The sequence below is a fragment of the Leucoraja erinacea genome, chromosome 5 (genome assembly GCF_028641065.1).
Source record: "Leucoraja erinacea ecotype New England chromosome 5, Leri_hhj_1, whole genome shotgun sequence".
Taxonomy (NCBI): domain Eukaryota; kingdom Metazoa; phylum Chordata; class Chondrichthyes; order Rajiformes; family Rajidae; genus Leucoraja; species Leucoraja erinaceus.
In genome coordinates this window covers 2,772,879-2,797,633 of record NC_073381.1, presented here as the reverse complement: position 1 = coordinate 2,797,633, position 24,755 = coordinate 2,772,879, and the positions used below count along the sequence as shown (strand labels likewise).

Here is a 24,755-nt window from a genome sequence, read left to right as displayed (position 1 = left end):
CATGAGAGGAATAGATCGGGTAGACGCACAGTCCCTTACCCAGAGTGGGGTACTCGAGAACCAGAGGACATAGGTTTAAGGCGAGGGGGGGTAAGATTTAATAGGAACCTGAGGGCTAACTTTTCCATGCAAAGGTTGGTAGGTTTATGGAACGAGCTGCCAGAGGAGGCAGGGACTATCCCAATATTTAGGAAACAGTTAAACAGGTACATGGATAGGACAAGTTTGGAGGGATATGGGCCACACGCAGGCAGATGGGACTAGAGTGGCTGGGACATGTTGGCCGGTGTGGGCAAGTTAGACCAAAGGGCCTGGTTCCTCACTGTAAGATTCTATGACTATGACAATGGCTATCAGGAACAAGTTGACTATCTGATAGTTTTACACGTTCCTGTTTTCTGGTCTTACACTAATGCTCTCCACATGAACAGCTCAACCGAACGACAGATGCAATAATTGGAAATAAAATATTAAATCAAGTGCAAAAAGTGGAGAATTAATTGTTGAAAAATCGGTCATTTCATTTCTTCGGCCGGTGATTTTAGATGGGAAATATTCCAGTCAGTCCCTTTTCAAAAACGTGCCCGCAGGTCATAGTCATAGAGTCATGCAGACAGAGGGTGGTGAATCTGTGGGATTCATAGCCACAGACGGCTGTGGAGGCCAAGTCAATGGTTATTTTTAAGGTAGAGTTTGACAGATTCTTGTGTCAGGCGTAATGGGGAGAAAGCAGGAGAATGGGGTAGGAGGGAGAGATAGATCAGCTATTGTTGAATGTTGTAGTAGACCTGATGGGCCAAATGGCCTAATTCTGCTCCTATGACATAACCATTTTAACTCCTCTCTTCCCATTGAAAAAGGGTCCCGACCCGAAATATCATTTGTCCGTGTTCTCTAGAAATGCTGCCTGACCCGCTGAGTTACTCCAACACTTTGTGTCTATCTTTGGTATAAACGTGAAACTTCAGTTCCTTTTTTATTACATTATATCCCGTACTGACCTTTCCGTCCTGGGCCTCCTCCACTGTCAGAGTGAGGACAAATATAAACTGGATGAACAGCGCCTCATATTCCGTTAGGGCAGCTTGCACCCCAGTGGTATGAATGTTGAATTTGTGTAAACCAGCATCTGCAGTCCCTTGTATCCAACCAGCCTAATTTGGCAAGGGCCTTCTGCTCTCCTTATAGAAACATAGAAATTAGGTGCAGGAGTAGGCCATTCGGCCCTTCGACCCTGCACCGCCATTCAATATGATCATGGCTGATCATCCAACTCAGTATCCCGTACCTGCCTTCTCTCCATACCCTCTGATCCCTTTGGCCACAAGGGCCACATCTAACTCCCTCTTAAATATAGCCAATGAACTGGCCTCGACTACCCTCTGTGGCAGAGAATTCCACAGATTCACCACTCTCTGTGTGAAAAAAGTTCTTCTCATCTCGGTTTTATAGGATTTCCCCCTTATCCTTAAACTGTGACCCCTTGTTCTGGACTTCCCCAACATCGGGAGCAATCTTCCTGCATCTAGCCTGTCCAACCCCTTAAGAATTTTGTAAGTTTCTATAAGATCCCCTCTCAATCTCCTAAATTCTAGAGAGTATAAACCAAGTCTATCCACTCTTTCTTCATAAGACAGTCCTGACATCCCAGGAATCAGTCTGGTGAACCTTCTCAGCACTCCCTCTATGGCAATAATGTCCTTCCTCAGAGCTCATTCCTACCATTGCTCATCTTTTAGAATTCAGCCAGACTATATTGTCCATGAGAGTTTTGGATAAGTTTGGGGTGGCACAGTGGCGCAGCGGTAGAGTTGCGGCCTCACGGAGCCAGAGACCCCGGTTCAATCCTGACCTCGGGTGCTGCCTGTGTGGAGTTTGCACGATCTGCTCTCCCCGTGACCTCCTGGGCTTCAATAGACAATAGACCATAGGTGCAGGAGTAGGCCATTCGGCCCTTCAAGCCAGCACCGCCATTTAATGCGATCATGGCTGATCATCCCCAATCAGTACCCCGTTCCTGCCTTCTCCCCATATTCCCTGACTCCGCTATTTTTAAGAGCCCTATCAAGCTCTTTCTTGAAAGCATCCAGAGAACCGGCCTCCACCACCCTCTGAGGCAGAGAATTCCACACACTCACCACTCTCTGTGTGAAAAAGTGTTTCCTCGTCTCCGTTCTAAATGGCTTACTCCTTATTCTTAAACTGTGTGGCCCCTGGTTCTCGACTCCCCCAACATCGGGAACATGTTTCCTGCCTCTAGCGTGTCCAAGCCCTTAACAATCTTATATGTTTCAATGAGATACCCTCTCATCCTTCTAAACTCCAGAGTGTACAAGCCCAGCCGCTCCATTCTCTCAGCATATGACAGTCCCGCCATCCCTGGAATTAACCTTGTAACCCTACGCTGCACTCCCTCAATAGCAATTCCCCCCACATCCCAAAGACGTGTGGGTTTGTAACCAAATTGGCCTCTGTAACATTGCCCTAAGAATATAGAACATGCAACATTACAGTGCCCTTCGGCCCACATGGTCTGTGCCGAACAGATGCCAAGACCAACTCTTAGCTGCCTGCACATAGCCCTCCATTCCCTGCATATCATAGAAACATAGAAATTAGGTGCAGCAGTAGGCCATTCGCCCCTTCGAGCCTGCACCGCCATTTAATATGATCATGGCTGATCATCCAACTCAGTATCCCGTACCTGCCTTCTCTCCATACCCCCTGATCCCTTTAGCCACAAGGGCCACAGCTAACTCCCTCTTAAATATAGCCAATGAACTACCTTCTGTGGCAGAGAATTCCACAGATTCACCACTCTCTGTGTGAAAAATGTTTTTCTCATCTCGGTCCTAAAAGACTTATCCTTAAACTGTGACCCCTTGTTCTGGACTTCCCCAAACTTACAAAATTCTTAAGGGGTTGGACAGGCTAGATGCAGGAAGATTGTTCCTGATGTTGGGACAAGGGGTCACAGTTTAAGGATAAAGGGGAAGTCTTTTAGCACCGAGATGAGAAAAAACATTTTTCACACAGAGAATCAGGAGAGTGGTGAATCTCTGGAACTCTCTGCCACAGAAGGTAGTTGAGGCCAGTTCATTGGCTATATTTAAGAGGGAGTTAGATGTGGCCCTTGTGGCTAAGGGGATCAGGGGGTATGGAGAGAAGGCAGGTACGGGATACTGAGTTGGATGATCAGCCATGATCATATTGAATGGCGGTGCAGGCTCGAAGGGCCGAATGGCCTACTCCTGCACCTATTTTCTATCTCCTTTAAACGTTGGTCCTCCCATCTAAGGTGTGACAAAGGGGAATAATGTGGACCCAGTGTGAACTGTGAACAATGGTCGGCGTAGACTCGGTGGGCTGTGAAGTGGCGCAGCTGTAGAGTTGCTGCCTCACAGCGCCAGAGACCCGGGTTCGATCCTGACCCCGGGTGCCGTCTGTGCGGAGTTTGTACCTTCTCACGGTGACCGCGTGGGCATTCTCCGGGTACTCCGGTTTCCTCCCACACTCAAAAAGTGGTGCAGGTTTGTAAGTTAATTGGCTTCAGTAACATTGTAAATTTGTCCCTAGTGTGTGTAGGCTAGTGCTGGTGTACATTTGATCGCTGGTCGGTGTGAACTGAGTGGGCTGAAGAGCCTGTTTCAGCACTGGATCTCTAAACAAAGTTAAACACATTTTAATTAAATGGAGAAATTCAGCAGGTGCGGCAGCATCTATGGAGCGAAGGAAATAGGCAACGTTTCGGGACGAAACGTTGCCTATTTCCTTCGCTCCATAGATGCTGCCGCACCCGCTGAGTTCCTCCAGCAATTTTGTCTACCCTCGATTTTCCAGCATCTGCAGTTCCTTCTTGAACATGATTAAATGGGTTTGTTTGTGTGGATTTTCTTTTGGGCTGTTTCCAGCATTTCAGTCCTGATTATCTGCTCCGTTTAGTTTAGAGATACGGCACAGAAACAGGCCCTAAGGCCCACCGACCAGCGAGCCTTGTACACTGCCACTATCCCACACACACTAGGGACAATTAAACATGTTACCAAGACAATTAACCTACAAACCCGTACGTCTTTGGAGTGTGGGAGGAAACCGGAGCACCCGGAGAAAACCCACGCAGGTCACGGGGAGAACGTACAAACTCCGTACAGACAGCGCCCGTAGTCAGGATGGAACCCGGGTCTCTGGCGCTGTGAGGCAGCAACTCTACCGCTGTTCCACCCATGCCCTGCGTTATTCTAAGAAGTGCATGCTTCACTATACTCCGATGCACCTGACTGCATGAAGATTAAACTCCCTAACTTAATTCAGTAATTTATTAAAATATAAATGTTCTAGAGTGATTCATTTAAGTAAACTGATTTACACTAAACTGGAAAATAAATTGCTGCAATTAGGAGGAATTGGTTCAGGGGTTTCATGGTTTTGCGAAATGATCTTTCGAAACATAGAAACATAGACATAGAAAATAGGTGCAGGAGTAGGCCATTCGGCCTTTCGAGCCTGCACCGCCATTCAATATCATCATGGCTGATCATCCCCAATCCTGCCTGCTCCCCATATCCCCTGCCTCCGCTATCTTTAAGAGCCCTATCTAGCTCTCTCTTGAAAGTATCCAGAGAACCGGCCTCCACCGCCCCCGGAGGCAGAGAATTCCACAAACTCACAATTCTCTGTGAGAAAAGGTGTTTCCCCGTCTCCGTTCAAAATGGCTTACCCCTTATTCTTAAACTGTGGCCCCTGGTTCTGGACTCCCCCAACATCAGGAACATTTCCTGCCTCCAGCGTGTCCAAACCCTTAATAATCTTATATGTTTCAATAAGATATCCTCTCATCCTTCTAAACTCCAGAGTGTACAAGCCCAGCCACTCCATTGTCTCAGCGTATGACAGTCCCGCCAGAACATAGGATAGCTACATGGTTAGGAGAAGTTTAGATGGTACGGGCCAAACGTGGGCGGGTTGGAGTAGCGTTTTAGTTTTTATTTTGGCCAAGTTTCCGACTCTATGATATTAGACTTTAGAGATAGAGCGCGGAAACAGGTCCTTCGGCCCACCGAGTCCGCACCAACCAGCGATCCCCGCCGCACACTAACACTATCCTACACACACTGGGGACAATTTTACATTTATACCAAGCCATTGATTTAACCTACAAACCTGTATGTCTTTGGAGTGTAGGGGAAACCAAAGATGTCGGAGAAAACCCACGCGGTCACGGGGAGAACGTGCAAACTCTGTACAGACAGCGCCCATAGTCGGGATGGACCCGGATCTCTGGCGCTGTAAGGCAGCAATTTTACCGCTGCGCCACCGTGCAGAACTAACTGTAAAGTTATCAATATGATTATTTATTTTTGCCGTATCATCACTAACCTCAAAACCAATCTTAACTGTAGTGTGTGGCACTGTTGTGATTATTTGTTTAAAGGAGTCCATCTATAAACATGCCCACATCTATCCCGGCAAATAGAGATGGCAAATGGACGGTAAATACTTGCAAACCTTCAAAACAAAATCACCTTATTTTGTACATAAATAATAAAAAAACAGAAAATGCTGGAAATACTCTGCAGGTCAGTCAGCATCTGCGGAAAGAGAAACTTTTCAGGTTAAAAAACCTGCGTCAGAACTTTTAAGGTGAGAGGGGGAAGATTTAATAGGAACCTGAGGGGCAACTTTTTTTACATAAAGGGTGCTGAATACCAGTGTATTTATTTTTATGTTCGGATTTTCTGCACCAGCAGCATGTTTCAATTTTCATCATATTTTCATATATTTTCATCAATTTTCATTCACATTTCAACCTACTTGAGAACTTAGATTTAGTAAGGGGTGTATGGGATTATGGGGAGAAGGCAGGAGAATGGGGTTAGGAGGGAGAGGGGGTTCTTTAGCCAGAGAGTGGTGAATCTGTGGAATTCTTTGCCACAGACGACTGTGGAGGCCAAGTCAGTGGATATTTTGAAGGCATAGGTAGATTCTTGATTTGTACGGGTGTCAGGGGTTATGGGGAGAAGGCAGGAGAATGAGGTTAGTAGGGAGAGATAGATCAGCCATGATCGAATGGCGGAGTATACGATGGGCCGAATGGCCTCATTCTGCTCCTGTCACTCATGAACTTATGAAGTATAACCGTTTACTTGTACCTATAATAAAGTAAACAATAATGCTCATTGCAAACTTGAATGTTTAAAATCTGAAGCTGGAGAGGGTGCAGAGAAGATTTATGAGGATGTTGCCAGGGCTCAAGGGTGTGAGTATAGGGAGAGGTTGAGTAGGCTGGGCCTCTATTCCTTGGAGCACAGGAGGATAAGGGGTGATCTTATATAGGTGTACAAAATCATGAGGATAAACGCACAGTCTCTTGTCAGAGGACCTATGTTTAAGGTGAGGGGGGAAATATTTAATAGGAACCGGGGGTAACTATTTCACTCAAAGGGTGGTGGGTGTATAGAACGATCTGCTGGAGGATGTAGTTCAGACAGGTACATGGATAGGACAGTTCGGAGGGATATGGGCCTAACGCAGGCAGGTATGTCTATTGTAGATGGGACATGTTGGGTTAGTGTGGGCAGGTTGGGCTGAAGGGCTTGTTTCCACGCTGTATCACGTATGTACCATTCCAGTATTTACTCCAAGGAATAAAGTCCCTGCCTGCTCAACGTCTCCCTATAGCTCAGGCCCTCGAGTCCTGGCACTCGTAATCTCGTAAATCTCTCTGCTCTTCCCAGCTTAATTCCTACTTTCCTATAGTGGGGTGACCAAAACTGAACACAATATTCCAAATACGGCCCCACCAAATGTTCTTAAGTTCATAAACTCTAGGAGCAGAATTAGGCCATTCAGCCCATTGTCCACTCCACCATTTTCAATCATGCCTGATCTATCTTCCCCTCTCAACCCCATTCTCCTGCCTTCTCCCCATAACCCCTGACACATATACTAACCAAGAATCTGCCAATCTCCCCCGTAAAAATACCCATTGACTTGGCCTCCACAACCGTCTGTAGCAATGAATTCCACAGATTCACCGCCCTCTGACTAAAGAAATTCCTCTCACCATCTTTCTAAAGGTACGGCCTTTTATTCTGAGGCTGTGCCCTCTGGTCCTAGACTCTCCCACTAGACTCACCCACTCTATTCAGGCCTGTTCCTTTGCTAGACCATTTCATAGAAACATAGAAAATAGGTGCAGGAGGAGGCCATTCGGCCCTTCGAGCCAGCACCGCCATTCATTGTGATCATGGCTGATCGTCCCCTATCAATAACCCGTGCCTGCCTTCTCCCCATATGCCTTGATTCCACCAGCCCCCAGAGCTCTATCTAACTCTCTCTTAAATCCATCCAGTGATTTGTCCTCCGCTGCCCTCTGTGGCAGGGAATTCCACAAATTCACAACTCTCTGGGTGAAAACGTTTTTCCTCACCTCAGTCCTAAATGGCCTCCCCTTTATTCTAAGACAGTGGCCTTTATGTCTTTATGTTTTAGACGTTGAACATTCAATGCCAATAACATAGTTGCATCAATAATAGAATGCCAATACCTCCACTCCCACTAACTGTAGATATTGGGGATGATATAATTGTTTGTGCTATCAAACACAGCACAGATATTTACCTTGTAAGCAAGCACTCAGTACTATCATCATGGTAAAGGATGTGGGATCAATCACAGCTAATAAATGGACATGAATTGCAGTGGGTCCACTGCAGAACCAGTACAGCCCAAACCTCTGCCTACATTGCATTTAGTGCAGGTCCGTCGCCGATTTTCAAGCACCTGGCACCTCCTTTAATCCGGACAAAATTACAGGCGCGCACTTGAAATCTCCCCCCGAAAATGTGGCGTCTTGGCCGGGTGAGGCGGCCGATCTCGACCTCATCGGGACTTCCGCGGGACGAGTTTGCCCGCTGCGGCCGGGGCTCTGGAACTCCGGCCCGGCTGGAGCCGGCAGATCCGTTCCCATAGCCGACTTTGCGGGCCCTGGGCGGAATGTTCCGGTACTGTTTGACTCCTCTCGGAGGCCGTCTGGGTCCGGCAACACAGATAACCCCGAAAGGCTCTGGAGCCAAAGGGTGCCGGAAAATCGGTGGTGGAACCTGTACATGTGATATCTCTTATCACATTCTCTTCATTCGGTTGAAGGTGTAAATTTGTACATGTAGCTTTTAACTGTGTTTCTGAGAGACCTGACAATCACTAAACTGTATTTGTTATCAAGTTGAAAAAATAAAATAATAAATGCAGATGGAAGATGTGGCGTGTTCTTAATGTTCTACTTATTGTCTATAATAAATTTATTTAAGAAGGAACTGCAGATGCTGGAAAATTGAAAGTAGACAAAAGTGCTGGAGAAACTCAGAGGGTGCAGCGCATCTAGGAAATAGGCAACATTTATTGCCTATAATAAATTTAGTCTAGTTTAGGATACAGCACAGACAGGCCCTTCACCCGCTCCGACCAGCGATCCCCACTCATTAACACTATCCTACACACACTAGGGGCAATTTACAATTACACTATGCCTGTACATCTCTGGAGTGTGGGAGGAAAGTGGAGATCCCGGAGAAAACCCATGCAGGTCACGGGGAGAACGTACAAACTCCGTACAGACAGCATCTGTAGTCTGGATAGAACCCAGGTCTCTGGCGCTGTAAGGCAGCAACTCTACCGCTGATCCACCCTTAAATTATTTACCCAGGAATTATATTTTTTAATTTTTTTAGTTTAGGGGGGTTTTGTTTTTTATCTTTTTGTTTCATACATATAATTCTCTTTTAAACACTTAACTATATTTACATAGAGACCGGGAGGTCTATATTCAATGTGTATTTTGACACTGGACTCATATTTAGGTTATACCTGTTATTAATGTAACCCAGATCACTATGTATCAATATCATTGTTATATGTTTATCATTATTTTTTTGTTTTTGCTTTTGAAAAAAACGAATAAAAAGATTTTAAAAGAATAAAAAGATGGGTAAAATAGGATGCGTATTAAATGCTGGCAATAACACGTGATAATAAACTAAACTAAACGCCTATTGTTAGTCAGGGTGTTTCCTCTGTACCGTGGTACGGTGGAGTTGCTGTCCGGTGCTCCGGTTTGCTTCCACATTCCAAAGACGTGCAGGTTTGTACGCTAATTGACCAGTAAAAAATTGGTGTTGGTTGCATTGGCACGGACTAGGTGGGCTGAATGGCCTGCGAAGGAACTTAGTCTGCTGACAATAAAGATCCATTGTTTCCGCACTGTATGTCTACATATTTTCAACCAGTCCTTGCAAACCTGTACTGTCATATCTCTTTTTCATCCAGAGAGTTGCAAATCTGCGGAATACTCTGCCACAGAAGGCAGTGGAAGCCAAATCACTGGATGTTTTCAAGAGATGATGAGATGAGAAGAACTTTTTTCACACAGAGAGTGGTGAATCTGTGGAACTCTCTGCCACAGAGGGTAGTTGAGGCCAGTTCATTGGCTATATTTAAGAGGAAGTTAGATGTGGCCCTTGTGGCTAAGGGGATCAGGGGGTATGGAGAGAAGGCAGGTACGGGATACTGAGTTGGATGATCAGCCATGATCATATTGAATGGCGGTGCAGGCTCGAAGGGCCGAATGGCCTACTCCTGCACCTAATTTCTGTTTCTATGGAAGAGAGAGTTAGATTTAGCTCTTTGGACTAATGGAATCAAGGGATATGGGGGTAAAAGCAGGAACGGGGTACTGATTTTGGATGATCGACCATGATCACATTGAAGGGCCGAATGGTCTACTCCTGCACCTATTATTCTAAAGTCTACCATCATCGGGTGGAGGGGCGAGGAAGGCAATGAATGGGCAGTCGCAATGAAACACCAACAACAACAACTGGATATGGTAACATATTTATCGGACTTTTAAAAAAATACACAAAACATCGAAACAAACTGCTGATTGCACAACGTGAACCACCATGCAGGATGAGAGTCCGGAAATGTAGACAGCCAGGCATCCTTGGAGAGCAGTGCTGTGTTGCCGTCTCTGTGTCCAGTGTCCACTGCCGCAGTGCAGACTAGACCACCCCGACCTACCCTGTTTCACCGCCCAGCATCCGCCGCTCACATTGCACGTTTCTCTTCAAAACTCAGGGACGGGAGAAATTAATCCGACGCAAAAGAGGAAAAAAAAGCCCCCACGCGGGCATTCCCAGTCTCCGTCCACGAGGGTTACTTTGGAGCACTTTGTGTGGAGGTGAGACCCACCCCCTGCCGCGTGGCGTTGGGGTAATGGACAGGGTCTGTCTCACCATCTCTCCACCCCCACCCCCCCCCCCCCCCCCACATAAACAACCCACCAGGGCACGATGTCACCGCTGCCTGGGGAATTATAACCCCCCCTCCCCTCACATCACCTGGAGTTCCTACATCTTCAGCCTTGCTTGGGACCCCAATAGCAGAAGGGTCCACGTGGCGGGGGGGTGGTGGGCTGGAAACTGGAAGTATCCCGAGCTAATTCTGCTACCACCATCATCTATTGCAACGAGTGGTGGCTCCCACTGATTGTCGCCGGAAGCTTGCGCCCTTTTCACGACGGACGATGATGGCGAGGTCAGCATTTGAAACATGGAAGATGGACACGAAAGAAGGAGTGGCCTTGCTTGGGATGGGAGAGGGGAGGAGAGAAGAGAGGGGGAACGAGGAACAGGGAGAGGGGAGGAGAGAAGAGAGGAGGAACGAGGAACAGGGAGAGGGGAGGAGAAGAGAGGAGGGACGAGGAACAGGGAGAGGGGAGGGGAGAAGAGAGGGGGGATGAGGAACAGGGAGAGGGGAGGAGAGAAGAGAGGGGGAACGAGGAACAGGGAGAGGGGAGGAGAAGAGAGGAGGGACGAGGAACAGGGAGAGGGGAGGGGGAGGAGAGGAGAGAATAGACAATAGACAATAGGTGCAGGAGTAGGCCATTCGGCCCTTCAAGCGGGTGCTGGTTCGAAGAGCCGAATGACCTACTCCTGCACCTATTGTCTATAAGAAAGTAGAGGGGATAAGAGGATGGGAGGAGGAGAGGAAGCGAGAGGAGAGGAAGAGAGGGGAGAGGAAGTGAGGGGAGGATGGAGGGGGAGGAGAATGGAGGAGAGGGAAGGAGAGAAGAGAGGAGAGGAGAGAGGAGAGAGGAAGAGGAGATGAGAGGAAGAGGAGGGGAGAGAGGAGGATGGGGGGGGAGGAGAATGGGTGGAGAGGGGAAGGAGAGAGAGAGGGGAGAGAGGAAGAAGAGGGTGTGGAGAGGAGGTGAGCGGTGGAGAGGAAAGGGGACTGGAGGAGAGGGGTGGGAGATCTTCTGGGTAGGATGGCCGGATACTGAGCAAACCTCCCGCCTCCCTTGGCCAAACATAACACGTGGATGCTCACTCTACGAAAATGCACAAATTAGCTTTGTTTCCCGTGATCAATTCCAAATATATTAAAAATAAAAGAAAATCGATGTTGGTTGAACGACGTAACACTGGATAATGTGGCTTCTCCCCCCTCCCCCACCTCCTAAAGTAGACCATTGGCAGAGGCAGCATTAGGTGGGTAGTTCGGAGGCTTCAACATCAACCGATCCACTTGCTCCTCGCTGGGACCACCGGTCAATCAAATGGACACAGAATGCTGGAGTTAATCAGCGGGTGAGGCAGCATCTCTGGAGAACATGGACAGACGACGTCTCGGATCAGGACCCTTCTTCAGACCAAGTATAGACAAAGTTCTGGAGTAACTCAGCGGGACAGGCAGCATCTCTGGAGAACATGGATAGGTGACGATTCGGGTCGGGACCTTTCTTCAGATTAAAGATAGACACAGAGTGCTGGAGTAACTCAGCGGGTCATAGAAACATAGAAAATAGGTGCAGGAGGAGGCCATTCGGCCCTTCGAGCCAGCATCGCCATTCATTGGGATCATGGTTGATCGTCCCCCATCAATAACCCGTGCCTGCCTTCTCCCCATATCCCTTGACTCCATTAGCCCCCTAGAGCTCTATCTAACTCTCTCTTAAATCCATCCAGTGACTTGGCCTCCACTGCGCTCTGTGGCACGGAATTCCATGAATTCACAACTCTCTGGGTGAAAAAGCTTTTTCTCACCTCAGTCTTAAATGACCTCCCCTTTATTCTAAGACTGTGGCCCCTGGTTCTGGACTCGCCCAACATAGGGAACATTTTTCCTGCATCTAGCTTGTCCAGTCCTTTTATAATTTTATATGTTTCTATAAGATCCCTCCTCATCCTTCTGAACTCCAGTGAATACAAGCCTAGTCTTTTCAATCTTTCCTCATATGACAGTCCCGCCATCCCAGGGATCAATCTCGTGAACCTACGCTGCACTCCCTCAACCACAAGGATGTCCTTCCTCGAATTAGGAGACCAAAACTGTACACAATACTCCAGATGTGGTCTCACCAGAGCCCTATACAACTGCAGAAGAACCTCTTTACTCCTATACTGAAATCCTCTTGTTATGAAGGCCAACATTCCATTAACTTTCTTCACTGCTGTACCTGTAAGCCGACTTTCAGTGACCGGTGTACAAGGACACCCAGGTCTCGCTGTACCTCCCCCTTACCTAACCTAACCCCATTGAGATAATAATCTGCCCCCTTGTTTTTGCCGCCAAAGTGGATAACCTCACATTTATCAGGCCGCATCTGTGGAGAACATGGATGGGTGACGTTTCACAGAGTGCTGGAGTAACTCAGCAGGTCAGGCAGCATCTGTGGAGAACATGGATAGGTGACGTTTTGGGCAGGGACCCTTCTTCAGGCTAGATAGACACAAAGTGCTGGCGTAACTCAGTGGGTAAGGCAACATTCCTTCTTCAGACTGGTTTGTATGTAGACCCTTCTTCAGAATGAATGTAGGCTTGTAGTAAGCGGAGGAAGGCTGGAAATGTGAGTGGGGGGGGGGGGGGGGGGGGGGGGGGGGGGGGTAGTGCGGAGACTGGACAGAGCCTGGCAAGTGAGAGGTGGGGAGGGGTGCTGATCAGCAGGTGGGTGGAGTATTGACAAAGGCAGGAGATGAAAAGGAGACAGGTATATCGAGAGGAAAGGTTTAGAAGTACAAAGTGCAGGAGTAACACAGCGGGTCCTGTTCGCAAGTGATAGGAGCAGAATTAGGCCATTCGGCCCAACAAGTCTACTCTGTCATTCAATCATGGCTGATCTATCTCTCCCTCCTGACCCCATTCTCCTGCCTTCTCCCCATAACTTAGAAACATAGAAAATAGGTGCACGAGCCTGCACTGCCATTCAATATGATCATGGCTGATCATCCAACTCAGTGTCCTCTGACCTCCAATAACCTCTGACACACATACTAATCAAGAATCTATCAATCTCTGCCTTACAAATATCCATTGACTTGTACTCCACAGCCTTCTGCGGCAATGAATTCCACAGATTCACCACCCTCTGACTAAAGAAATTCCTCCTCATCTTCCGAAAGGAGCGTCCTTTAATTCTGAGGCCGTGACCTCTAGTCCTAGACTCTCCCACTAGTGGAAGCAATCAATATACATCCACTCTGTCCAAACCTTTCACTATTCAGTTAGTTTTTTCAATGAAGAGCCCCCTCGTCCTTCTAAACTCCAGCGAGTACAGGCCCAGTGCTGTCAAACGCTCATCACACGTTAATCCACTCATTCCTGGGATCATTCTCGTAAACCTCCCCTGAACCCTCTCCAGCGGGTCAGGCAGCGTCTGTGGAGGGAATGAGCAGGCGGTGTATGGGGTCTTTTGAATACGGGGGGGGGGGAAGAAAGCTAGGAAAGAGGTGGGGGGGGGAAAATCCTAGCAAGTGATGGGTGGATACTGGTGAGGGGGGTGAGTGGTAGATGAGTGGACAAAGGTGCAAAGGAGACAAATGCGTGTGGGATAAGGAGAAAAGCGGAGTGGAGTGGAGCGTTACAGAGATAGGTTGAATAAGTTAGGTCTTTATTCTCTGGAGCGCAGAAGGTTAAGGGGTGACCTGATAGAGGTCTTTAAAATGATGAGGGGGATAGACAGAGTTGATGTGGACAAGCTTTTCCCTTTGAGAATAGGGAAGATTCAAACAAGAGGACATGACTTCAGAATTAAGGGACAGACGTTTAGGGGTAACATGAGGGGGAACTTCTTTACGCAGAGAGTGGTGGCGGTGTGGAATGAGCTTCCAGTGGAAGTGGTGGAGGCAGGTTCATTGGTAGCATTTAAAAATAAATTGGATAGGCATATGGATGAGAAGGGAATGGAGGGTTATGGTATGAGTGCAGGCAGGTGGGACTAAGGGGGGGGGGGGAAAAAAAAAAAAAAAAAAAACCTGTAGGGCCGAGATGGCCTGTTTCCGTGCTGTAATTGTTTGTTATTATATGGTTATATGAAATGTGAAGAGAGGGAGGGATAGAGGTGGAAGGGGAAGGAATGGGGGGGTTGTAGGGGACAGGATAGTTGAAGAAGTAGCAGTTGATATGGAGAAATGTCTTTAGTTAGAGGGTGGTGAATCTGTGGAATTCATTGCCACAGACGGCTGTGGAGGCCAAGTCAATGGATATTTTTGTGGGTGCTGATCAGGTCCCAACCAAACCCCCCTACCCCACTGGAACAAAAAGAGACGCGGCAGAGTGGACGATGGGCCGAAGGGCCTTGTTATAAGTAAGTGATCGGAGCAGAATTATAGACAATAGACAATAGGTGCAGGAGTAGGCCATTTGAGCCAGCACCGCCATTCAATATGATCATGGCTGATCATCCCCAATCAGTACCCCGTTCCTGCCTTCTCCCCATATCCCCTGACTCCGCTATCTTTAAGAGCCCTATCAAGCTCTCCCTTGAAAGTACCCAGAGAACCGGCCTCCACCACCCTCTGAGGCAGAGAATCCCACAGACTCACCACTCTCTGTGAGAAAAAGTCTTTCCTCGTCTCCGTTCTAAATGGCTTCGTTCTAAATGGCTAATTAGGCCATTTGGCGCATCAAGTCTACTCCGAGACACCCCACTGGTGGAAACATCCTCTCCACATCCACTCTATCCAGGCCTTTCACTGTTTGGTAATTCTACTCCTGGAACATATGAAGCCCCTTATCCATGTTCTCCAGGGATGCTGCCTGACCCGCTGAGTTACTCCGGCACTTTGTGTCTTTTTTTTTTTTGTAGAGGGGCATCCACAGTTCCTTGCTTCCACTGTCCATCTGCCTTGCCTTGGCCGCAGAAGGAATCGTCTGGCTGTTTACCCTTGACATGGGGCTGCTCGTGGTTTGAGGACCTTGCCACCTGGACCGCTCGCTATCTGGACCTATCCTGTTACGGGCGGGGGAGTCAGGTGCAGACCAGAAGGGTGGGGAGGAGCGGGGTTCCTTCGAAGGAAAGATAAAAGGCAACGGCCTCAAATTGGTCCTTGTGTACGTACACGGGGGGAAGTAACAAAAAGAAACGGGGCACAAAACTGGTCACTTTAGGAAAAGACACAAAGTGCTGGAGGAACTCAGCGGGTCAGGCAGCCTCTGTGGAGGGAATGGACAGGTGATGTTAGGTGTTGGGACCAATGAAGTATCCGTCAGAATCACGACCCGAAACGTCGTCTGTTCACCCCCCTGCGCAGATGCTGCCTGACCCGCCGAGTTCCTCCAGCAACCTTGTGTGTGGCTCAGGGTCCCGGCGTCTGCAGTCTCTGGTTCCTCCTGGTCGCCGGAGAGACCGTCCCTGTCCCTGTCCCTCGCCGGTGGGAGGAGGAGGTGGGGCGCGGACTCTCTCCCGCCTAGAGGCTGGGCTCCGTCTGTCCCTGCACCGCGCTCTTCCACGCCGACTCTTTCAACTCTGAGCACTGGAAGTAGTGCCTCTTGCGATGAGATATCACTTGGCTGGAAGCGTGCCGGTCGGGCGAGCTGCCGGATGCCGCCGTCGTGGCCGCGGCGGGGTAGGTCACGCCGCTGGTCCACCGCTCCAAGCTGCTCAGCGGGCTGTCAAGCGAGATACCTGCAACGAGAACAAAACGACAAGCGTGGGTAAACCCTCCCCTTGGTCCGCTGCCGCGCGGTGTGTGTGTGTGTACGTGCGTGTGCGTGTGCGTCAGAGGCACGGTTTAGTTCAGTTTAGTTTAGAGATACAGCGCGGAAACAGGCCCTTCGGCCCACCGGGTCCGCACCGACCGGCGATCCCCGCACACTAACACCATCCTACACACACTGGGGACAATTTACATTTACACCAAGCTGATTAACCTACAAACCCGCACGTCTTTGGAGTGTGGGAGGAAACTGAAGATCTTGGAGAAAATCCACGCAAGTCACGGGGAGAGGGTACAAACTCCACACAGACAGGATCAAACCCGGGTCTCTGGCGCTGTCAGGCTGCAACTCTACCGATGAGCCACTGGTTTAGGTGTATTGTTGTCACGTGCACCGAGGTACAGTGTAAAGCCTTGTTTTGCATGCTGTCCAAACAGATCAGATAATACTATACATACATACGATCAAGTCAAAAATACACACACCCTCCATACGTACCACAAGCTTAGTCCTAGTCTACTCAACAGCCGAGTTTTGCTCAACAGCTTGGGCTAATAGCTGCCACACCAAACGAGTTGACACTGTCCTTAACTCTGCACGGCGGGTCATCACAGGGACGCCCAAGTCAACAACTATGCAGTGGCTTCCTGTCCTCTCTCATATCGCCCCTCCCAGCAGAAAGGGAGAGGATGTTGAAAGATTGGTGCACCATCGACCTTCCCATCCATGCTGACTTGAACAATCTGCCCAGCATGCGCCTGAAGTCCCGCAAACCCTTCAAGTTCAAGTTCAAGAGAGTTTATTGTCATGTGTCCCAGATAGGATTGCTTTGCAAGTGCTTTGCTTCAGCACACCAGAACATAGTAGGCATGAATACAGAACAGATCAGTGTGTCCATATACCATTATATAAATATATACACACATGAATAAATAAACTGATAAAAGTGCAAATAAACAGATAATGGGCTATTAATGATCAGAGTTTTGTCCGAGCCAAGTTTAATAGCCTGATGGCTGTGGGGAAGTAGCTATTCCTGAACCTGGGCGTTGCAGTCTTCAGGCTCCTGTACCTTCTACCTGAAGGTAGCGGGGAGATGAGTGTGTGGCCAGGATGGTGTGGGTCCTTGATGATACTGCCAGCCTTTTTGAGGCAGTGACTGCGATAGATCCCCTCGATGGAAGGAAGGTCAGAGCCGATGATGGACTGGGCAGTGTTTACTACTTTTTGTAGTCTTTTCCTCTCCAGGGCGCTCAAGTTGTCGAACCAAGCCACGATGCAACCGGTCAGCATGCTCTCGACTGTGCACCTGTAGAAGTTAGAGAGAGTCCTCCTTGACAAACTGACTCTCCGTAATCTTCTCGGGAAGTAGAGGCGCTGATGAGTTTTCTTGGTCATCCGTTAAACCCCCTGGAAGACTTTGACACCAAGACTGAGTGTGGCAGAGCCTGGAAAGATGCCAACACCAACAACGGAGCTGTCGCCCTACAGTGAAACCACCAGGTTTTGACCTCCATCCCAGAACAGAATCTGCATCCTCCGTGTGAGAACAGCCCATCACCTGCATAAGTGGGAGATGACAGGCAGCCCTGCTTGCGACTGCGGACATCCAGACCAGGCCATCCCACACATGGTGAATGACTGAGGCCCAACTGAGGCTTTTCCCTGGGGGCATCAAAGCCATCCACCCAGTAACTGATGCTGTCCTGGCCTGGATGTCTACCCTTGGCCTACAACTTTAGGCTGTGCATGCCACACGCAAGAAGATCAAGTACATCACAAGTACAATATGTAGAGGAGGGGGGGCATCAGGGCAGTGAAGGTCTAGCTTATGAAGGGGCTGTTCAGAAGCTTGATAACGTGTGGAGGCCACAGGACAGCGTTTGTCGGCACTGGGCCTGTACTCGATGGAGTTTAGAAGAATGAGGGGGAACCTCATGGAAACTTACCAAATCGTGAAAGGCCTGGATAGAGTGGATGTGGAGAAGATGTTTAGGAGTCTAGGCCTAGAGGGCATCGCTTCAGAATAAAAGGATGTGCTTATAGAATGGAGATGAGGAGGAATTTTTTCAATCAGAGGGGAGGGGTGAATCTGTGGAATTCATTGCCACAGATGGCCGTGGAGGCCAAGAATGGATATTTCTAAGTGGAGATTGATAAGATTCTTGATTAGTACGGGTGTCACGGATTACGGGGAGAAGGCAGGAGATTGGGATTTGGAGGGAAAGATAGATCGGCCATGATTGAATGGCGGAGCAGACTTGATGGGCCAAATGGCCTAATTCTGCTATTACAAATAATGAACATATGAATATGAGAAAAACTATGGAGTTTGGTGATAGAAACATAGAAATTAGGTGCAGGAGTAGGCCATTCGGCCCTTCGAGCCTGCACAGCCATTTAATATGATCATGGCTGATCATCCAACTCAGTATCCCGTACCTGCCTTCTCTCCATACCCTCTGATCCCCTTGGCCACAAGGGCCACATCTAACTCCCTCTGTGGCAGAGAGAGTTCCCGAGATTCACCACTCTCTGTGTGAAAAAAGTTCTCCTCATCTCGGTTTTAAAGGATTTCCCCCTTATCCTTAAGCTGTGACCCCTTGTTCTGGACTTCCCCAACATCGGGAACAATCTTCCTGCATCTAGCCTGTCCAACCTCTTAAGAATTTTGTAAGTTTCTTTAAGATCCCCCCTCAATCTCCTAAATTCTAGAATTGAGTAATGCACACTTTCAAGCTTCAAGGACCGTTCAGAAGCCTGATGACCAAGGGGAAGAAGCTATTCCTGAGTCTGGTGGTGCGCCCTTTTAAGCTTCTGCACATTCAGCCCAACGGGAGTTGGTACTGGTGGGGGGCAGGGTGGAAAGGGCCTTTGATCATGTTGCAAGTGTCAGGAGTCATAGAGTTATACAGTGTGGAAGTTGGCCCAACTTGTCCACACTGGCCAACCCCATCTACACTAGTCCCACCTGCCTGCGTTTGGCCCATATCTCTCTAACCTGTCCTATCCATGTACCTGCCTAATTGTTTCTTAAACGTTGCAATAGTCCCAGCCTCAACTACCTCCTATGGCAGCTCGTTCCATACACCCACCACCTTTTGCGTGAAAAGATTACCCCTCAGGCTCCTATTAGATCTTTCACCCCTCACCTTAAACCCATGTCCTCTGGTCCTCGATTCCCCTACTCTGGGCAAGAGACTCTACCCGATCTATTCCTCTCATGATTTTGTACACCTCTATAAGATCTCCCCTCATCCTCCTGCGCTCCAGCCTACTCAACCTCTCCCTATAGCTCACACCCTCAGCAAAATCAATAACCCCACTCTCACCATCGACGGCACCACTGTCTCCCCATCTCCCCAGGCCCGCAACCTTGGCATGATCTTTGATTCCACCCTCTCCCTTGAGCCTCACATCCGCCATGTCATTAAAACCTCCTTCTTTCATCTCCGCAACATCGCCAAACTCAGACCCTCTCTCACACCCCCCGCTACTGAAAGACTCATCCATGCCTTCATCTCCTCCCGACTGGACTACTGCAACTCACCTCTCCTTGGCATCAGCTCCACCTACATCAACCGACTACAACTGGTCCAGAACGCAGCTGCCCGACTCATCACCCACACCAAATCCTGGCATCACATCACTCCAGTCCTCTAACAACTTCACTGGCTTCCCATTTCCCACCAGATCACCTACAAAATCCTTATCCTCACCTTCAAAGCCTTCCACCATCTGCCCCCCCCCCCCATATCTCACTGACCTCCTCTCCCCCTACCAACCCTCACGGTCCCTCAGATCCACATCAGCCGGTCTCCTCTCCATCCACAAGTCCAACCTCCGCAGTTTTGGGGACAGAGCCTTCTCCAGGGCAGCTCCCAGGCTCTGGAACTCCCTCCCCCAACTGATCCGCAATTCCGTGTCCCTCACCATCTTCCAGTCCCGCCTCAAGACCCATCTCTTCACCTCTGCCTATCCTTAGCCCCACGTCCCCCTCCCTTTTCATCTGTGCTTGAATTGCCTCATATTATGTTTTGAATTGAATTCTGTCTTTACTTTGTGCAGTAGTCATGTCTCTACTATTTATTTCATTCCCCTTACATGTTTTTCCTCTACCTGCTAAATTTTTGTAAGGTGTCCTTGAGACTCTTGAAAGGTGCCCATAAATAAAATTTATTATTATTATTATTATCTAGTCCTGGCAACATCCTCGTAAATCTATTCTGAATCCTTTCAAGCTTGCCAATATCTTTCCTATAACACGGTGCCCAGAACTGAACTCAGTATTCTAAATTCGGTCTCACCAACGTCGTATACAACTGCAACATGACCTCCCGGCTTCTATACTCAATAGTCCGGATGGTGACGGCCAAAGTGCCAAAAGCCTTTTTGGCCACTTTATCTACCAGCAACTGAACGCGATCTATTCCTCTCACGATTTTGTGAAAGGGTAAAACTGTGGAGAGACAGTAGAGATAGCATGTTAATGTAGACTCCAAAAACCAGTTTTGGTTGTATTGACTGATTTCATGGCATGGAGTAGATAGAAACATAGAAATTAGGTGCAGGAGTAGGCCATTCGGCCCTTCGAGCCTGCACCGCCATTCAATATGATCATGGCTGATCATCCAACTCAGTATCCTGTACCTGCCTTCTCTCCATACCCCCTGATCCCCTTAGCCACAAGGGCCACATCTAACTCCCTCTTAAATATAGCCAATGAACTGGCCTCAACTACCCTCTGTGGCAGAGAGTTCCAGAGATTCACCACTCTCTGTGTGAAAAAGTTCTTCTCATCTCGGTTTTAAAGGATTTCCCCTTTATCCTTAAGCTGTGACCCCTTGTCCTGGACTTCCCTAACATCGGGAACAATCTTCCTGCATCTAGCCTGTCCAACCCCTTAAGAATTTTGTAAGTTTCTATAAGATCCCCTCTCAATCTTCTAAATTCTAGAGAGTATAAACCAATGCTATCCAGTCTTTCTTCATAAGACAGTCCTGACATCCCAGGAATCAGTCTGGTGAACCGTCTCTGCACTCCCTCTATGGCAATAATGTCCTTCCTCAGATTTGGAGACCAAAACTGTACGCAATACTCCAGGTGTGGTCTCACCAAGACCCTGTACAACTGCAGTAGAACCTCTCTGCTCCTATACTCAAATCCTTTTGCAATGAAAGCTAAAATACCATTCGCTTTCTTTACTGCCTGCTGCACCTGCATGCCTACCTTCAATGACTGGTGTACCATGACACCCAGGTCTCGCTGCATCTCCCCCTTTCCCAATCGGCCACCATTTAGATAATAAATGGATAATAGATGGAGCAGGTTCAAGTGCAGAGTATAAAACAAAGACACAAAGTGCTGGAGTAACTCAGTGGGTCTGACAGCACCTCTGGAGAACATGGATAGGTGACGTTTCGAGTCGGGACCCTTCTTCAGACCAGCATCTGCAGTTTCTTGTTTCTGTGGTCCTGTAGAGACCATATTATTACACGGGTGTGAGGCATGGACTCTCACTCGAGCACTGTCCAAGTCTCTCGATGGTATCTACATCTGAATGCTCCGAAAAGTTCAAAGTTCACGAGTGTTTGTATCACTCGTTGTCACCTGTTATTATTGTTTTTTTAATTATTAAATCGTTGAAAACATTAGCGAGGCAGTGGCGCTGGTTTCAGACGGGCACGGTGACGGACGCACCGCACACCTCTGTCCTCCGTGCAACTGGCAAGCTCCTCGTTTGTCTCTACACGTGGGTCTTCCATCAACGTCTCCAGCAGCATCTTGATCAGCCGTCCCGGGTCACGTGTTCCATGGGCGGGTTCCCACGGCACGACCTTGTTTGCCGCCATTTCTGGGTGGCGGTGGCAGTGACCAGCGAGCCTCATCCTTCATCCTCAGAGGTGGAATCTCCCCGTTGGCGATGTGGCCCCTCCAACTGACATTGTGAACTTCTCTCAGCATTTGGGTGTGGGTACCGTCGAGAGACTTGGACAGTGCTGGAGTGAGAGTCCATGCCTCACACCCGTACAATAATATGGTCTCTACAGTTGCGCGGAAGAATCTCAGTTTGAGACCCTTAGACATCCGAGACGTCCAGATTTTCCCCGTGTTATTGAGGGCTTTCCACGCGAGCGCTTTCCGGACCTTGATGTCATAGAAACATAGAAAATAGGTGCAGGAGTAGGCCATTCGGCCCTTCGAGCCTGCACCGCCATTCAATATGATCATGTCTGATCGTCCAACTCAGTATCCTGTACCTGCCTTCTCTCTATACCCCCTGATCCCTTTAGCCACAAGGGCCACATCTAACTCCCTCTTAAATATAGCCAATGAACTGGCCTCAACTACATTCTGTGGCAGAGAATTCCACAGATTCACCACTCTTTGTGTGAAAAATGTTTTTCTCATCTCGGTCCCCCTTATCCATAAACTGTGACCCCTTGTTCTGGACTTCCCCAACATCGGGAACAATCTTCCTGCATCTAGCCTGTCCAACCCCTTAAGAATTTTGTAAGTTTCAATAAGATCCCCCCCTCAATCTTCTAAATTCTAGCGAGTACAAACCGAGTCTATCCAGTCTTTCTTCATATGAAAGTCCTGCCATCCCAGGAATCAGTCTGGTGAACCTTCTCTGTACTCCCTCTATGGCAAGAATGTCTTTCCTCAGATTAGGAGACCAAACCTGTACGCAATACTCCAGGTGTGGTCTCACCAAGACCCTGTACAACTGCAGTAGAACCTCCCTGCTCTTATAGCCATGATCACAATGAATGGCGGTTCTGGCTCGAAGGGCCGAAGGACCTATTGGCTATTGAATCTGTGCATCCATGAGGACAGTCTCGACCTCCTTGTCTTCCTCAGTGACAGTAGGAGGTGACCCAAGCAGGTTGTTGAAGTGGTTCTTGAACCACGTGTTGGTTCGGTCCTCTGGAGCGTTGCCGTTGACTTGACCTGACTTGGTCTTCTTCCTGCCGCTGGCCTCGTTCACGACCACCCATATCTCGCTCTACCGCTTGCCATTGTTGGGGTATCACCTGCCCCACAGCCAACCATTAGAAGCATAGAAAATCAGGCGCAGGAGTAGGCCATTCGGCCCTTCAAGCCAATACCACCATTCAATATGATCAATGCTGATCATCCAAAATCAGTACCCCGTTCCTGCCGTCTCCCCATATCCCTTAATTCCGTTAGCCCTAAGAGCTAAACTCTTTGTGGCCACAAACTCTTTGAATCACTTCCCTCTGGAAGGCGACTCCGGACTCTCATGAAAACATCCAGTGAATCGGCCTCCACTGCCATCTGAGGCAGAGAATTCCACAGATTCACAACTCTCTGGGTGAAAAAGGTTTTTCCTCATCTCAGTCCTAAATGGCCTAATCCTTATTCTTATGTAGACAAAAATGCTGGAGAAACTCAGCGGGTGAGGCAGCATCTATGGAGCGAAGGAATAGGTGATGTTTCAGGTCGAGACCCTTCTTCAGACCGATGCTTAAACTGTGACCCTGGTTCTGGACTCCCCCAACATCGGGAACTACATTTTCCTACATCTAGCCTGTCCAATCCTCTAGGAATTTTATATGTTTCTATCAGATTCCCGCTCATCTTTCTAAACTCCAGTGAGTATAAGCCCAGTCGATCCATTATTTCATCATACGTTAGTCCCGCCATCCTAGGAATGAACCTGGTGAACCTACGTTGCACTACATCAATAGCAAGGGGGGGGGGGAAGGGGGGGGCAACCTGGGTGAGCACAGGCCAAAGCCGTGTCAAAGGCTTTTTGAAAGTTCAGATACACCACATCCACTGGCTCTCCCTTATCCATTCTACTTGTTACATTCTCAAAAAAATCCAGAATGATTCCCCTTTCAATACTGACTTTGACCAATCCAGTCACTGCTTTCCAAATGCATTGCTTTAACATCTTTAACACCAACCTCACCTACCCCAGGGTCAACAATGGACCATTGTGGGCTCCACCTTTCCTTCATCATTGTTACTTTCTGTATATCTTTCATTCATTTGTTCTATGTACCGCCTATATCCCTCGTCTCCCTTTCCCCTGACTCTCAGTCTAAAGAAGGGTCTCGACCAGAAACGTCACCTTATCCTTTTCCCCAGAGATGCTGCCTAGCTCGTAAGTTCATAAGTGATAGGATCAGAATTAGGCCATTCGGCCCATCGCCTACTCTACCATTCAATCATGGCAAATCTATCTTCCCATCTCAACCCCATTCTCACACCTTCTCCCCATAACCTCCGACACCCGTATTAATCAGGAATCTATCTATGTCTTAAAAATATCCATTGATGGCTTCCACAGCCTTCTGTGGCAAATAATTCCATAGATGCACCACCCACCTTACTCCAACTTTTTGTGTCTATCTTATTTCTGTAGCTCACAGCTCTCTGGGTGAAAGAGTTTTTAGGAGAGCTCCCCCTCTCCTCACCCTCAACAACACCACAGTCACATCTGTGGAGTCTTTTAAGTTCCTGGGAACCATCATCTCCAAGGACCTTAAATGGGGGGCCACCATTGACTCCACAGTCAAAAAGGCACAACAGAGGATGTACTTCCTGCGGCAGCTGAGGAAGCACAATCTGCCACAGGCAACGATGGTCCAATTCTACACGGCCATCGTAGAGTCTGTCCTCACCTTCTCCATCATGGTCTGGTTTGGCTCAGCCACCAAGCACGACACCTGGAGGCTGCAGCGAATCGTCCGATCAGCAGAGAAGGTTGTTTGCTGCAACCTTCC

The 24,755-nt window shown here is 48.5% G+C and overlaps 1 protein-coding gene across 1 annotated transcript in view; it reads right to left on the bottom strand.

Annotated features, from left to right (window-relative positions):
* Positions 1 to 15,826: 15,826 nt before the first annotated feature.
* The window catches only part of sobpa (sine oculis binding protein homolog (Drosophila) a), a 253,764-nt gene continuing 244,835 nt past the window's right edge, over positions 15,827 to 24,755 (bottom strand). Inside the window, 1 exon segment of the mRNA XM_055634988.1 lies at positions 15,827 to 15,964. The gene's annotated coding sequence lies outside the window, so the exon portion shown is untranslated.